Source organism: Gopherus flavomarginatus, chromosome 4 (genome assembly GCF_025201925.1).
Source record: "Gopherus flavomarginatus isolate rGopFla2 chromosome 4, rGopFla2.mat.asm, whole genome shotgun sequence".
In the NCBI taxonomy this organism is placed as follows: Eukaryota; Metazoa; Chordata; order Testudines; family Testudinidae; genus Gopherus; species Gopherus flavomarginatus.
The window spans coordinates 64,805,032-64,819,154 of record NC_066620.1 but is presented as its reverse complement, the minus strand read 5'-3'; the positions used below and the strand labels follow the sequence as shown (position 1 = coordinate 64,819,154).

The window sequence follows — 14,123 nt, the reverse complement described above, 5'->3', positions numbered from 1 at the left end:
GTATATAGTAGCTTGTTATGAAAATAAACATTTGATTTGGAAATGATAGATTCCAGCATGACGGAACATAGTATGGCCTAGAATTTGTCACTAGAGTTACCACAGTTGTTAGAAACAACAAACTTGTTTCTCATTAGTTAACTTGAGGAATTGTGATTTGTGAGCATATCAAGATGCAACATAAATTGTTGTGCTAAATGTCATCATATTGAGACAAAATGTCATCACATATCTGAAAAGTATATTTCTTTAAATCTGAAAATGGTTAAAAATAGGACAAAGTGGGCTGAATTTTAGAACTCTCTGAATCATATTTAACCTATGGGAAACTCTAGTTTTGTCTTGCCCTAGATTGTGGATTTGAGTGAAGTTAAATATTAATGAAGTGAAAAGAAAGTGGAGAGGAACAATCACAACTTTTTTTCTCAAACTAACAGAGAACAAAAGGAAAGCCAAACATTGCACTAGCAGGTAGAACAAAGGTAGGATAAAGGTAGAACAAAGATAGAAATGTTGCTCACTTAAAAAACAAACAAAAAACAGATTACCATATTATCTTCCTACAAAATATTGTAACAGAATAATTAAAACTCACAGAGTGTAAATCTGTAACGTATGTATATTTTTATTACAGGAGTTTCCAAGTCACAAGAGAGCTACCATCCAGTAGGTTTTACTGTCTGAGTGTTACAGAATATATGCAAAGAATGAAGAAAGATTGCAATCTTTATAAAACACGAAGTTTGAATATTACTTTAAAATGTCCTAATTTAGTCCTGCATATGAACGTAGGTCCCAATCCTGCAAACACTTATGCATGAGTTTAACTTTACTACCATGAAAAATTCCTTTGACTTCTGTGGGACTATTCAGGATAGTAAAGTTAAGCATGTGTGTAAGCATTTGTGGGGCTGCAGAATATAGTTCACCTGTTTTATCTTGTTATTAAATAAGTGGGAGGAATGGCCCTGTTTCCTTGCCTTTCTTAATCATTGGCAATGCAAAGCATATTATTCAAAACAGATATGTGAATTTAAAAAAAATTAAGACCATAAGAGCTAAATTGAAAGACAAATTAATTTGTTATGGTACAGGTTGCAAATACATATAAATGAAAGAGGAAAAACAAAATGAAACTGTATTAAACAAAATTTGAAACCTAGGAAATGTCAAGTTGAGGCAAAATTTAAAAAACAATCAGATACAAAAATTGGAAAGGACTGTTAAGCTATCCCAAGCAGTGCTGGGTTTACAATGGCACCACTGACCCCATGGAGCTGAGCCTGCTCTGCTTGCACTGTGCCTTGAGACCCCACCAGCCTGCTGGCTCCTCCCACCTACTTGCTCTTCTCGGCCTGCCCGCCAGCTGGCCGAGGGCTCCACTCCACTCTCTGGCCTCACCCGCCGGCTTCTCTCTGTCTTCTGTCTGGACCCCAGTGCACCTCCAGCTCCAGGCAGTCTCTGCTTCCCACCACCCGTGGGGCCCCACCTATCTCCTAGAGCTGAGCCACCTGAGACTGATGCAGAAGCCTGACCAGTCCTGGCCAGTTGTGGGAGGGGACAGTGTGGGGGACTTGACAGGGCCCTTTCAGGCAAGTGGGTCCTGAGGGAGCCTGGGTGGGGCAGGCCCTGGCCTAGCTGATCATACCACTCCCGAGGGGCTGGAGTGATTCCCCACCCCAGGATACTGGCAGGTCAGCCCGGCAGACAAATTTGCCTCCCAGCAAGGCCAGTTAGTGGGGTCAGGAGGCAGGGTGTGGGGGAGTGGCTCTCCGGAGGGCCTTGTGGAGGGGTGCTGGTCTGTGAGGGGGTAGGGAAGATCTCTATGTGTTGGGGCACTAGGGACTGGGGGTTCTGTGTGGGGTGCTGGACAGTTGTGTTGTGCAGGGTACTGTGCATTTGTGACAGGGTCTGGGAGGTGCTGGGCATAGTGGGTACGGGGGGGTGTTCCGGTGTTGGGGAAGGGGGCTGTGTGGCACAACATGGGCCCACCGCCAAGAGAAAGGGGCATGCTGGAAGCACAGGACTGGGCAGGCTATTATACGTCTGGCAACTGCCGGTTTGTAAATAATGCCCTCACACTGGGCTGGATGAAGCAGGGCCACCCCTGCCATGCCATGCCCCATTGCTCCTGGCTGGTCCCTCACTCTGGGGACTGAACCTCCTGCCCCATACTACATTGTTACCATGGGGGCCCACAAATATGTTTGGCGGCAGGCCCACAAAAGGTTAATCAGGCCCTGATCACCAGCATTCTACGCTATGTATTAGATGGTCATTGTATTTCCCCACTTTGCTTTAGATGCCCTGTTTCTCTGACAGGCTTTAGTGGGTGTTTAAGTATCTTATCTTGTTTTAGATGTTTAGTAGTGTGTGTCATCAGTACTTGCTGGAGAAACACAGTCCCCTGATCACAGGTTTTGGCAGGTAAATAACAGCAAAACTGATTTTCAGGTACTTTACTTTAAAATGTTTTAAATTGCAATTTTAAAATGTACACAACATATAGGTGTGCTAGAAAGAGGCCATTCTGTGCAGGTGTGCCAGAAAGAGGCAAGAGCAGCACGAACTTTGTCTCTCCTAAGTATACTTGCATAGGGGACAGTCTTAAAGTGGTTGCCACCACTTCAGAAACTGGGCATATTTATACTGTCACGCAGTGCAGGGTGTGAATAGCAGTGTGCACCAAAGTGCTGTACTGTAACTCCCCCATGTGGATAATGTGGGCATGAACTGAAAGATCCCTAGTTCATTATATGCTGCTGCTTGCACAGATTTGACTGCAGGTGTGAAGTTATGGTTAGTTTCCCTTTTTGTTTCATATAGCCGTCAAGGAAAGAAAAGATGATAAAAAATAGGAAAATGTGATTTTAAATCCACAAAAACTGACTGGGAACTCATGAGCAAGTATATGACTTGAAAGTACTTTTGACTAATATTTTAAAATTGATTTCAAGTTGACAATGGTCCTTTAATGTTGTTTAGGGACCACTGTTTGACTTCATACTTGGGACAAAATATATGGCTATTGTTAGAATATTTTTGATTTATTTATTAAGCACTGTTACCTTTTATATTTGTACTTCACCTTCTGATCTTTGGGTAGGAGGCAGTCCATAAAAATTCTTATTTTTTATTAAATTATTGTGATTGGGCCACAACCCGTCCTAGAGGGTATGTGGAGAGGGTGGAGCCTACAAAATTAAAGGATAGTAGGAATGTGCTGCCCACTAAAAAACTGCAGGTGGAGGAAGCATATGATAAAAGCTTACTGCTCTGATTCTGCTTCCTTCCAAAAGTTAGGGAAAGCATCTCTGCAAACCCCACCATATAAGAGCTGTTGAGTGGGGTCTAAAGAAGCATGCTGTGTATGATATTGCCTGGGGATATAGCTCACGCCACATGGCCTGTTTCCTCTGGGAAGAAACACTAAATAAAGAGAGACTGTGGAGTATTGTAGGTCACAATACAGGAAAGCGGGAATGCTGTTTTTGCAATGGCTGTGAAAGTTGCACCTGAGCATTTATCTGGGTTGGGCAGAATTTGGCCTATCAAATGTGTGCACTTCTGGTGGTTAATTAAAGAGGGATCATTCAAGCTGACAACCGAACAAATCAGAAAATTGGTTGGATAATGAAACCTGGCCCTGTGTATGTGTAACAAGGGATCTAAACAGGGCTGGCTCTAGGTTTTTTGCTGCCCCAAGCAAAACAAAAACCAAAAAAAACAAAAAAAAACCCCTCAGAGTGCACAACTGCCAAAGCAGAAAACCAACAACCACCCGGAATGCCGCCCCAACCACTTGCTTGGTTTACTGGTGCCTAGAGCTGGCCCTGGATCTAACCCTGAGACAGTGGAGCACTTACAGGCGTAGCAGGAGCTTCTCTCATGGGCAGCTCCAGGAATTCTGCCGCCCCAAGCACGGCAGGCAGGCTGCCTTGCGGCTTGCCTGCGGGAGGTCTGCCGAAGCCTCAGGACCAGCAGACCCTCCACATGCACACCTCCTAGGGCAGCCTGCCTGCCGCCCTCGCGGTGCCAGCAGAGCACCCCCCGCGGCATGCCGCCCCAAGCACGCGCTTGGTGTGCTGGGGCCTGGAGCAGCCCCCGCTCATGGGGACAGAGGGCTTCTGAGCCTACAGGGGCCACGAGGTCATGGTTAGGAGGACGGACAGTGACCTGTCTGGGGCTGAGTTGTGGGAAAGGGTTGGTGGCAGAAAGCGTTCAGAGACGGAGCAGGTACCTGGCCCTGGTGCGGGAATGTAGGGTGCTGTGGATCCCTGTGCGGGCTGGGATCAGAGACAGCAGAGCAGCCCTACGCGCCTGCAGCGCGGCTCACCCCCCGCCCCACGATGGGGACGGGGCGCGCGCCAACAACTCTCTCCATAACTGTCAGGTCAGCGATTAGGTCTCCCTTCCATGTATCCTTCCGCAGCGCTGTCTAGTCCCGGCGCTCGAGCCTGGGAGCAGCGCTGACAGTAAGTATTTCGGCAGGCGGAGGGATCCGGAGGAACATATTTCCCTCTAGTCTTGGGAGGGAAACCGTCGACGCTTGGCTGAGGACGGAGGTGAGTGCCCCGGTTCTCTCGAGAGGTCCGGCGAGCTGCTCGGCACAGGGCCGAGCTAGGTCAGTGAAGGGAGCGGCCTGCGGTGGGGGAGAGGCCGTCACCCACCTGCTCCTCCAAAAGGAGGAGAAATAGGCCGGACACCCCCTGAAAGCAGAGAAAGTGAAGAGCCAGACGTACCTTCCCTCCCGAAACCTGCCGCCCTCCGTGCGCGGCCCCGGAGGGAGGGTGAGACTGACAGCGGGAGGCAGCAAGAGAGGCTGGCCTGGGGGAAAGGAGGCGCCGTTGTCCGTACACATTATACCCAAACACAGACCCGGTCTGGGCGTGGTGGAGAAGGCTGAGGTGCCCGCCCGCCCGCTTCTAATTTTCGGGCACGACAGCTCAGCGAGCCTCTCCCTGGGGAAGGAGGAGCGCGCTTCCGCTCCCCACAAGTGAGTCTCTCCCCAAAGGTGGGAAAACCTAAAGCGAGCCCATCTGAGCTGCAGGGCTGAGGGAAAAGGGAGAAGCCGACACCCCCCCCCCAACTGGCAAGATGGAGCCTCCAAGGGTTGGGGAGGAGAGAAACCAACGCACTCATCTCCGTAGCGACAGAGGGGCCGCCACTCCCTCTAGCTCTAGGGCAGGGAGAGACGGGATGCAATCCTGTCTCCGCTGAAGTCTTCGGGGTTTTGCCACCGACGTCAGTTGGCCAAGATTTCACCAACTTCCCCAGCCCTTTGGGGAGAGAGGCCACTAACGCCCTGAATCTAGAGGGGGAGAGAGAGACTTTTACCGAACCAGCCGGGGAGCGTGAGCCCCAGAATAGCAATGAGAGCCTTATTGCCAGCCACCCCTGCAGGTGGAAGAAAAGAGAGATTGATATCTTCCTGGCCCTGAAATGGGGAAGAGGAAGATGAAGAGGCTGACTCCAACCTCAGTAAGGTAGAAGGCAAATGTGGCTTTTTTTGACATCTTAGCGCCTCTGGGATTTGGAGTCTGCTACTGGCTGGTTTGGCCGTGGAGGTATACCAGGACTGGTCTAATTGATATTCAGGCTGCAACATCCCCAAGTAACTGCCTGGCAGCCCAGAATATCAAGAGAGCTGATCTCTTCCTCCTTCCTCTGGCACATCCCTATGCCAGATGCTGCAAGATTATGCATGTTCTGGGTGGGGAGAATTCATGGGTGGGAAGACCTGGCATTATTGCAGGGGTGGGCAAACTTTTTTAGCCCAAGGGCCACATCTGGGTGGGGAAATTGCATGCAGGGCCATGAATGTAGTGCTTGGGTAGGGGGTTGTAGTGCAGGACGGAGTGTGGGCTGTGGGAGTGGATGTGGTGTGCAGGAGGGGGAGTGGAGTGCAGGAGGGGGCTCAGGGCAGGGGGTTGGGGTGTGGGCTACGGCCCAGTGCCACTTATCTGGAGTGGCTCTGGGGTGGGAGCCACGCGTAGCGGGGCTAAGATAGGCTCCTTGCCTGCCCTGACTCCACGCCGCTCCCGGAAGCAGCTGGCATCGTGTCCCTGTAGCCCTTGGGGAAAGGGGGGCAGAGGGCTCCGTGTGCTGCCCTCGCCTGCGAGTACCTCCCCTGAAACTCCCATTGGCTGCGGTTCCCCATTCCCGGCCAATGGAAGCTGCAGGGGTCCATGCCTGCAGGCAAGGGCAGTGCACAGAGCCCTCTGCCCATCCCCCTCCCCGAAAGGCTGCATGGACATGGTGCCGGCTGCTTCTGGGAGTGGGTGTGGGACCGGCGGCACCATGAGGATGGCAAAACATAGGCCGAATCCAAAGTCCTGATGGGCTGAATCTGGCCTGCGGACCATAGTTTGCCCACCCCTGCATTATAGCATAAGAGGAAGAAACAGAGTTTGGAACTGGACTCAGCCTCCCCACTGTCATGGAGAAGAAATCCTGACCCCCTATTCCCTAAGGAAGAGACCATCCTGTGGTTCCTAAAAAGACTGACCTTAACTCCTGAAGAAGGAATAGAATGATTGCACCTATCGCGTGCCCTAGGCAGCATAGAAGGGGCATATACTTACACACCCACCCTTAGGGGAGAGCAGTAAAAATTTCCATTCAGGGTGCTGGAACAGTTTTTTTTAGTGGGAATGCTGAAAGCTATTGTACAAAACTGTACATCCTGTATATGATGGAAGCCATGCATTGGGTTGCTATTATTATTTCAAGCCAGTTCACCACCAGTTCCAGCATTCCTGCTTCCACACAGACTCTATATGTAGAGAGCACACCCATGAGGGCCCTTTAGTGAAAGAGGTATAAATAATAAGAGGAGATAGACCTACCCTCCTGATTCCAGCATATAGACAGTCTGACCAATGTGAACCCTAGCCTCAAAGAGAGAGAGGAATAGTGATGACCCTGACATTAGGGACAGACAGTGAGACAGTTGCAAGAGAAGAGGAAAAAAAACGTGCCTCTGTGCTCCTTCCTCCTAGCTCAGGGGAGTAATGAGAAGGAGTGATCATCTCCCCTGCACCCTGTTGGGGGTGGGGAGAGATCCATCAATCTCTCTCCCATCTACAGGAGAAAACAGATCAAATGAAGTTACCCTCCAGTCCTTGCCCAAGTCAGAGAAAGACTGCCACTCTTCCTCTCTAATACAGGATGTGGAGGAGGGAGATAGATACTTCATCTCTTGGGAGAGGGATAGGGGAGAGAGCTAATGTGTGTAGAAGAGACCAAACAGCTGATCTGGGCCCCAGTGGGAGGGAGACTGATCCTTTGATTCCAAGGGGAATGATGAGAGAGACCAACCCCTCATACACATCTGGGCACTAGGAGAAGACACTATCTGAGTTCTTCAGCTTCATGGGCAGGGGATAGAGAGAGAAATAAACAAACCAATACAGTCCAGTGTCAGGTTCAGGTGAGAAAGATTTAACTCTTATCCAACTACCAGCCTTAAACTGAGAAAGATTACTGATCCGTTCCCCTCATTTACAAATGAGGTGTACTCCCATCCTTAATTGGGGGAAAGACAGAAATGGATACATTATCTGAAACATAAGAATAAAGATTGGGTGTGGGGCAAGAAGCTGAACTATCATCATGGAGTTGGGACTTCTCCCTGCTGATATTTCTGCATCAGGATTTTTTTAAACTTTCCCATCCCAGAATTTCTCTTTCAACAAAGAAAAACAAGTTTGGTTCTGGAGGACCTGATTGTATGCTCGATTCCATAGAACCTCTCAAGGACTGCTGTGTCAAAATCTTTATTTTCAAATAATCTCTGTAGAATGGCATTCTTCACAAGTTTTTGCAGCTGTCTGTAGCCCCCATCACTATAGTATTTAAATGCTTCACAATCTTTATTTTATCACAACTGCACCTGTATTCCCCCACTGTGGTCTCTCCAGGGCAACCACTTTAGGCTCCAGCCATCACCTCTCTTGCACAGAGACCTGTATCTCCCCCCCCACCCCTTTAGTGGGGTTTTTCCAGGCTGCATAGTTTCTGTTTACACTGGTATCCCCAGCAAGCCAGACTGCCTAAATAGACCGATGTTTGTGCTGTGCTTTGCTTTGCGGCGGCTGCAAACAGCTGTAATTGCCAACAGTCACAAGTTACCATACAGCTCTCTGTAAGCAAGCACGTTTCGTTCTTAAGGTAAAAGCAATACAGAGAAAATATATGAAACAATAAAAGAACCTACAAAGATGCTAATAAAACTTACCAGAGATCAACCCTGCCCCACCTGCTCCAACAAGGGCTCTGGTAGGAGCCAGTCCTTCAAACCTCACCAAGGGTTTTTTCTGTGGTCAACTCCAGCTCTGAACGAGTCCCCCCAGGAACAGATTAGTTTTTCTCTTCTACAGCTTGGATCTTTGATCTTGAAACTTTTGGAACAGGTAATTAGCAGACAGTGATCCTCTCCTCAGGGCATAGCTTCAGAAGGCTGGGGTTTTGCATAATTGGATGTAAGGAATTTGCAGTATTCATGTCCCTCTAGAGATTCCCCAGGCAAACCACTGGATACTATTTGTCCAAAACGTCCATTCTCATCTGGCATATTGTTCAGTATAGTCCTTTGAAGCATATAACACTTCCTAGGGTTCACATCATATTTCCTCTCTAGAAAGAGGGGACATACAGTCCTGGCCCACAATAATACTATATTGTCTTTGCCTTCAATACAATGAATGCCAAAGAAACTTAATACAATAAATTTATTGAAAGATATTGCAGGGAATTTCAATATTTGTCACATATCTATCCCTCAACACCCTTGTGAGCTGGGGGTAATAGTATTTCCCTATTTTTAGATAGGAAACAGGCTAAGGTATTTAGGTGCCTAACTTCTGTTGATCAGTGGGAGTTAAGTGCCTAAATACATTTGCAGATCTGGGCCTTAAGTGACCAAGATCACACACAAAGTCTATAGTGGAGCAGAGAATTGAACTCGTGTTTTTCGAGTCATAAACTAGTGCCCTAATCATTGGGCAACTCCTCATGCTGGCTTCCTTGTTTAAATACTAGCGTCAGCCAATTAGTGAGCTGTGAGGGGCTGCCCTTCAGGCCTTGGGAAGTATGTCCTGCAGAGCCTAGATTCATAGGGTTCTTCAGTGGCAAGCTAGCCTACGCTTCTAGTGGTTATTTAAAAAAAAAAAAGAGTCAGTAACCTACAATTTCTGGGTTCTAGTCTGCCTAGTTGTTACAAAAGTCAAATGAGATTATTTGTGTGTTTATAGTTAAGCAGTTGCATAAGTGTTGGCAAGAGTAGTGTTTGCTTATAAGAAGTCCACAGGATCTTTTTTTTCAGGGGAAAAGGCAATACGCCACCTTTATTGAAGATACAACAATTAACATATGCGTTCAATCACACACACACACACACACACACTCACTCACTCACTCCCACCAGTTGATGTTATAGTTACCAGTCCAGAGTCTGTATCAATCTAGGGGCCAGCTAAGTTGATCACGGGAGGTAGGTGCTAGGTTCTGTCAGTCACGACACGATGCTCTGGTGGAAGTCTTGGCTGGATGAACCCAAAGTTTCATGGCAAGGCACCCTGTTTATATTGTAATTTTCCTTCATTGAGACCAATACGTTTTGCACCGTTACACTGGAATCAATTGTTGTTTGACGAGTGCTTGTTTTCTTAACTTCTCCTTCTCATCCTTTATCTTGTTCTTTCATCAAGTCTCTCAGGGGGGCATGTTGCAGCCTCCTGGTGCCCTTGCATCTGTCTCCAGTGCTCCTTAGAACATCTGGTTCAGCGATGGCCTTCACACTTATCTCAACACTCATTCCTCATTCACACACGAAACAGAATTAATTTACACAGAACATTTTGAACAGGAACAATAAATTGCAATGCAGAAGAAAAACAATCATGGCATTCTTTTACTTATTTTAAAATGCTAAGACTGCAACAAAGTGGTGACCCTCAAAGGTCTGTTACTGCCTTGAAATCAGTCCAAACACAAAGAAATTCTGGCTGATGCCTCTCTACCAATGGCTGCTAGGCCATTCCTTTCTGCTGTTCAAAAAGGGTGGCTGGCAGGATATGGTCAAATCATATATATTTAATACATGCTACATTATTACTTTATTCTTTATCCTTTATTCTAAAATATACAAAATACAAACAGTAAATTCTACTACTACAGTAGGGACCAAAATGTATTTCTTCAGAGGCTTAATTGTTTAAGTAAAAATTGGTGAATGTGCTAATTCTGATTTACTAGAAATTAACTTCTAAATCAAATTATGGTATATGTAAGATAGACTGTTAGAATAATTTGCAAAACTGAAACCAACATTTTAAAAATGTTTTTGCTTTATTGCATTTATATATTATGCAACAATTATATGGATTTTTTTTATAGTGACTAATAGTTTTTATCTCATAAAGAACTATGACTAAGTCTCACTCATGTTAATACTGGTTGCTGGTTCTTCATTCTCCACAGTATTCTTCTGAGCTGCTGAAAAACCAAAAAAAAATCTGTGCATTGAAATCAAACTTGCTTAAGTGCTGTATAATAAAAATATACAGTAGGTAAGGGTTAAATAAGTTTAAGTAAACTGAATACATGAGAGAAACTAAACTGAGAACATTTCTAGAATATATCTTCATCTGCACTTGATTTTGTGTATTGATTAGCAAAAATAAGGACTAGGTGTTTACGCCTAGTCATTTTCTTAAATTAGAACGAGTAGTCCAAGTTTAGAAAATGTTTCCTGTACCTGCAGTAAATATTACAGAAGGAAAAAGCTGGTTTATTGCTTATGTCAACTATGTAGGCATGTATTTTATATCAGTTCAGTAGTTCAGATTTAGATCTCAATTCTATAAACATACACAACTTTATTCATGAGTAATCTCATTGGAGTCAATAGGACTACTCATGTGCATTGAGTTAAATATGTGCTACTTCCGGGAGAATTGTGCACCAAAAAAATAAAACTTTTGCAATATTCTAAACATTTTGTTTGTCAGAATAGAATCATGCCAGTTTCAATTACTTTGGTAATTAATTTAAACCACAATACAGAAAAAGTCACAATAACTATTCAGCATTTCCTAAATATAAAAAAGTTAATAATACTTGGTAACCAATACTCTGCATTCCAGCTTTATAATCTGGATTTTAATTTAAATTACATTACAGAACACCAAGCAGCAAAATTAAAATAAAATAGAATATAATTTTAAATTGCTTAGACTTTCATACATGAAAGTCATACATTTTTACCAATCATTGTCCTGTATTTTAATTTAAATTATAGTACAGAAAACAAAGAGCTTTTAAGTTTTTCTCACTTAGTGATTTCCTTCTGGCAGAAAGGACCAAATTGTACAGTGAAAAACTCTGCCTCTGCAGAGTTTGAGACAGCATTTATGCAATTCCAGGCCAGCATTTATCCGGTTTGGAATTTTGTCTTTCTCTGAAAGCCAGAATGCTTGGAGGGCTACAAAAATAGCTTGACTTTGAATAGCTTCAGGCACAATCTTTTCCCTGTACAATTTTAGCTCCTGTTCAGGTACCTCAGAAAAACCCAGGTATTGCTTAAAAATGTAGTAGCCTGACAGGATATAAACAGGAGGATCAAATAATCTACAAGCCTCAGAACATTCAGATTTTCTTGTCCAAATGAGAAATATTTGTCAAGCTTTTGAGAAGCTTCATGGCCTCTTTAAAGAGAGACAGGCAAGTTTTTCAACAGGAGATATGTTTTCTGCCTCTCTAAATTTAAAGAACTCTGAGGTGCTTCTGAAGAAAGGGGGCTCTAGATGTGAACTGAAATATATCTGTAATTCTTCCTGAAGGTCAAGTAAGGCAAGGCTTCCTGCTCTCAAATGTCAGATGTAAACTGAGAATTTGTTCCCATTTTTGTGCTAGAAAAGTGATCTGTATTTTCAACAATGCATACTTAGTTGGGTCATTCAGCATTTTTCTGAATAGTTTACACGGAAACTGCACTCTTCATTAAAAAACTTTTTATAGAACTGAAAGTTCTTAGAGTGATACTGAACAGCATAAAACCAGCTGTTCCAGTGTGTTCCATCTGGGCTAGGAGGCATGGATGCATGACATCTTCAGACTCTTGTAGTTTCTGGTTCGTGAAACAGAGGTACCTCACTTTCTTACTACCAGAATTATAGAACATGTTTTTGAAGCACCTCACAAATGTATCAACCAGCTGAAAAGGCTTGCTAAATGATTCACCGATTAAGTTAAGAATATGTGCCAAATAGATGATATGCCCAGAATTTGGAAACAGTGTTTTCTAAGAAAAACACAGAATCAAATGCCTTTTTCATGTGAGGGTACGTCTACACTACAGCATAATTTCGAATTAACTTAAACCGATTTTATTAAACAGATATAAAGTCGATTTTACGCGTCCACACTAGGCACATTAATTTGGCGGTGTGCGTCCATGGTCCGAGGCTAGCATCGATTTCCAGAGCGTTGCACTGTGGGTAGCTATCCCGTATCTATCCCATAGTTCCTGCAGTCTTCCTTGACCCTTGGAATTCTGGGTTAAGACCCCAGTGCCTGATGGGGCAAGAAATCATTGTCGCGGGTGGTTCTGGGTACAGGCTCACCCCTCCCTTCCTGAAAGCAGCAGACAGCCATTTCACGCCTTTTTTCCTGGGTGAACTGAGCAAACGCCATAGCACAGCAAGCATGGACCCTGCTCAGCTCAATAGCACAATCGTGCACATTGTAAACACCTCACGCCTTTTCGTGCTGTCTATGGTGAACCATGAACTGCAAACACAGGAGAGGAGGAGGCAGCTACGGCAGCGCGGCGACAAGAGTGATGAAGACATGGACACTGATTTCTCTCTGAGCCTGGGCCCCCGCACTTTGGAGCTCCTGCTGGTAATGGGGGAGGTTCTACCCATTGAACGCTGATTTGGGGCCCGGGAAACAAGCACAGACTGGTGGGACCGCATAGTTTTGCAGGTGTGGGATGATTCGCAGTGGCAGAGAAACTTTCGCATGCGTAAGAGCACTTTCTTTGAACTTTGTGACTTGCTTTCCCCTGCCCTGAAACGCCAGAATACCAGGATGAGAGCAGCCCTCACAGTGGAGAAACGAGTGGCAATAGCCCTCTGGAAGCTTGCAACGCCAGACAGCTACCAGTCAGTCGGGAATCAATTTGGAGTGGGAAAATCTACTGTGGGGGCTGCTGTGTTGCAAGTAGCCAAAGCAATCATTAAGCTGCTTCTACAAAAGGTTGTGACTCTGGGAAACATGCAGGTCATAGTGGATGGCTTTGCTGCAATGGCATTCCCTAACTGGGGGGGCCATAGATGGAACCCATATCCCTATCTTGGCACCGGAGCACCAGGGCACCCAGTACATAAACCGCAAGGGGTACTTTTCCATGGTGCTGCAAGCACTGGTGGATCACAAGGGACGTTTCACTAACATCCATGTGGGATGGCCAGGAAGGGTTCATGACGCTCGCATCTTCAGAAGCACTGTTCTGTTTAAACGGCTGCAGCAAGGGACTTACTTCCCAGACCAGAAAATAACAGTTGGGGATGTTGAAATGCCTGTCGTTATCCTGGGGGACCCAGCCTACCCCTTGATGCCATGGCTCATGAAGCCATACACAGGCAGCCTGGACAGTGGTCAGGAGCTGTTCAACTACAGGCTGAGCAAGTGCAGAATGGTGGTAGAATGTGCATTTGGCCGTTTAAAGGCTCGCTGGAGAACATTACTCGCTCAGACCTCAGCCAAACCAATGTCCCCTTTGTTATTGCTGCTTGCTTTGTGCTCCACAATCTCTGTGAAAGTAAGGGGGAGACCTTTATGGCGGGGTGGGACGCTGAGGCAAATCACCTGGCTGCTGATTACGCGCAGCCAGACACCAGGGCGATTAGAAGAGCACACCAGGAAGTGGTGCGCATCAGAGAAGCCTTGAAAATGAATTTCATCATGGGCCAGGGTACGGTGTGACTGCTGTGTTTGTTTCCCCTTCATGAACCTCCCCCCTTTATGGACTCCTCCTGCAAGCAACCCACCCTCCCCCTTCCATTACAGCTTGCTTATTGAAATAAAGTTACTATCGTTTAAAAAGCATGCATTCT

The 14,123-nt window shown here is 45.8% G+C and overlaps 2 protein-coding genes across 2 annotated transcripts in view; both read left to right on the top strand.

Annotated features, from left to right (window-relative positions):
* The window catches only part of LOC127048750 (myb/SANT-like DNA-binding domain-containing protein 2), a 366,512-nt gene that overhangs the window by 93,597 nt on the left and 258,792 nt on the right, over window positions 1–14,123 (top strand). The gene's annotated exons all lie outside the window — the stretch shown is intronic.
* Window positions 4,530–14,123, top strand: part of DNAH8 (dynein axonemal heavy chain 8) — a 593,210-nt gene continuing 583,616 nt past the window's right edge. Inside the window, exons 1-2 of the mRNA XM_050948396.1 lie at window positions 4,530–4,565; window positions 5,404–5,486. The gene's annotated coding sequence lies outside the window, so the exon portion shown is untranslated. The remainder of the gene's footprint in view (window positions 4,566–5,403; window positions 5,487–14,123) is intronic.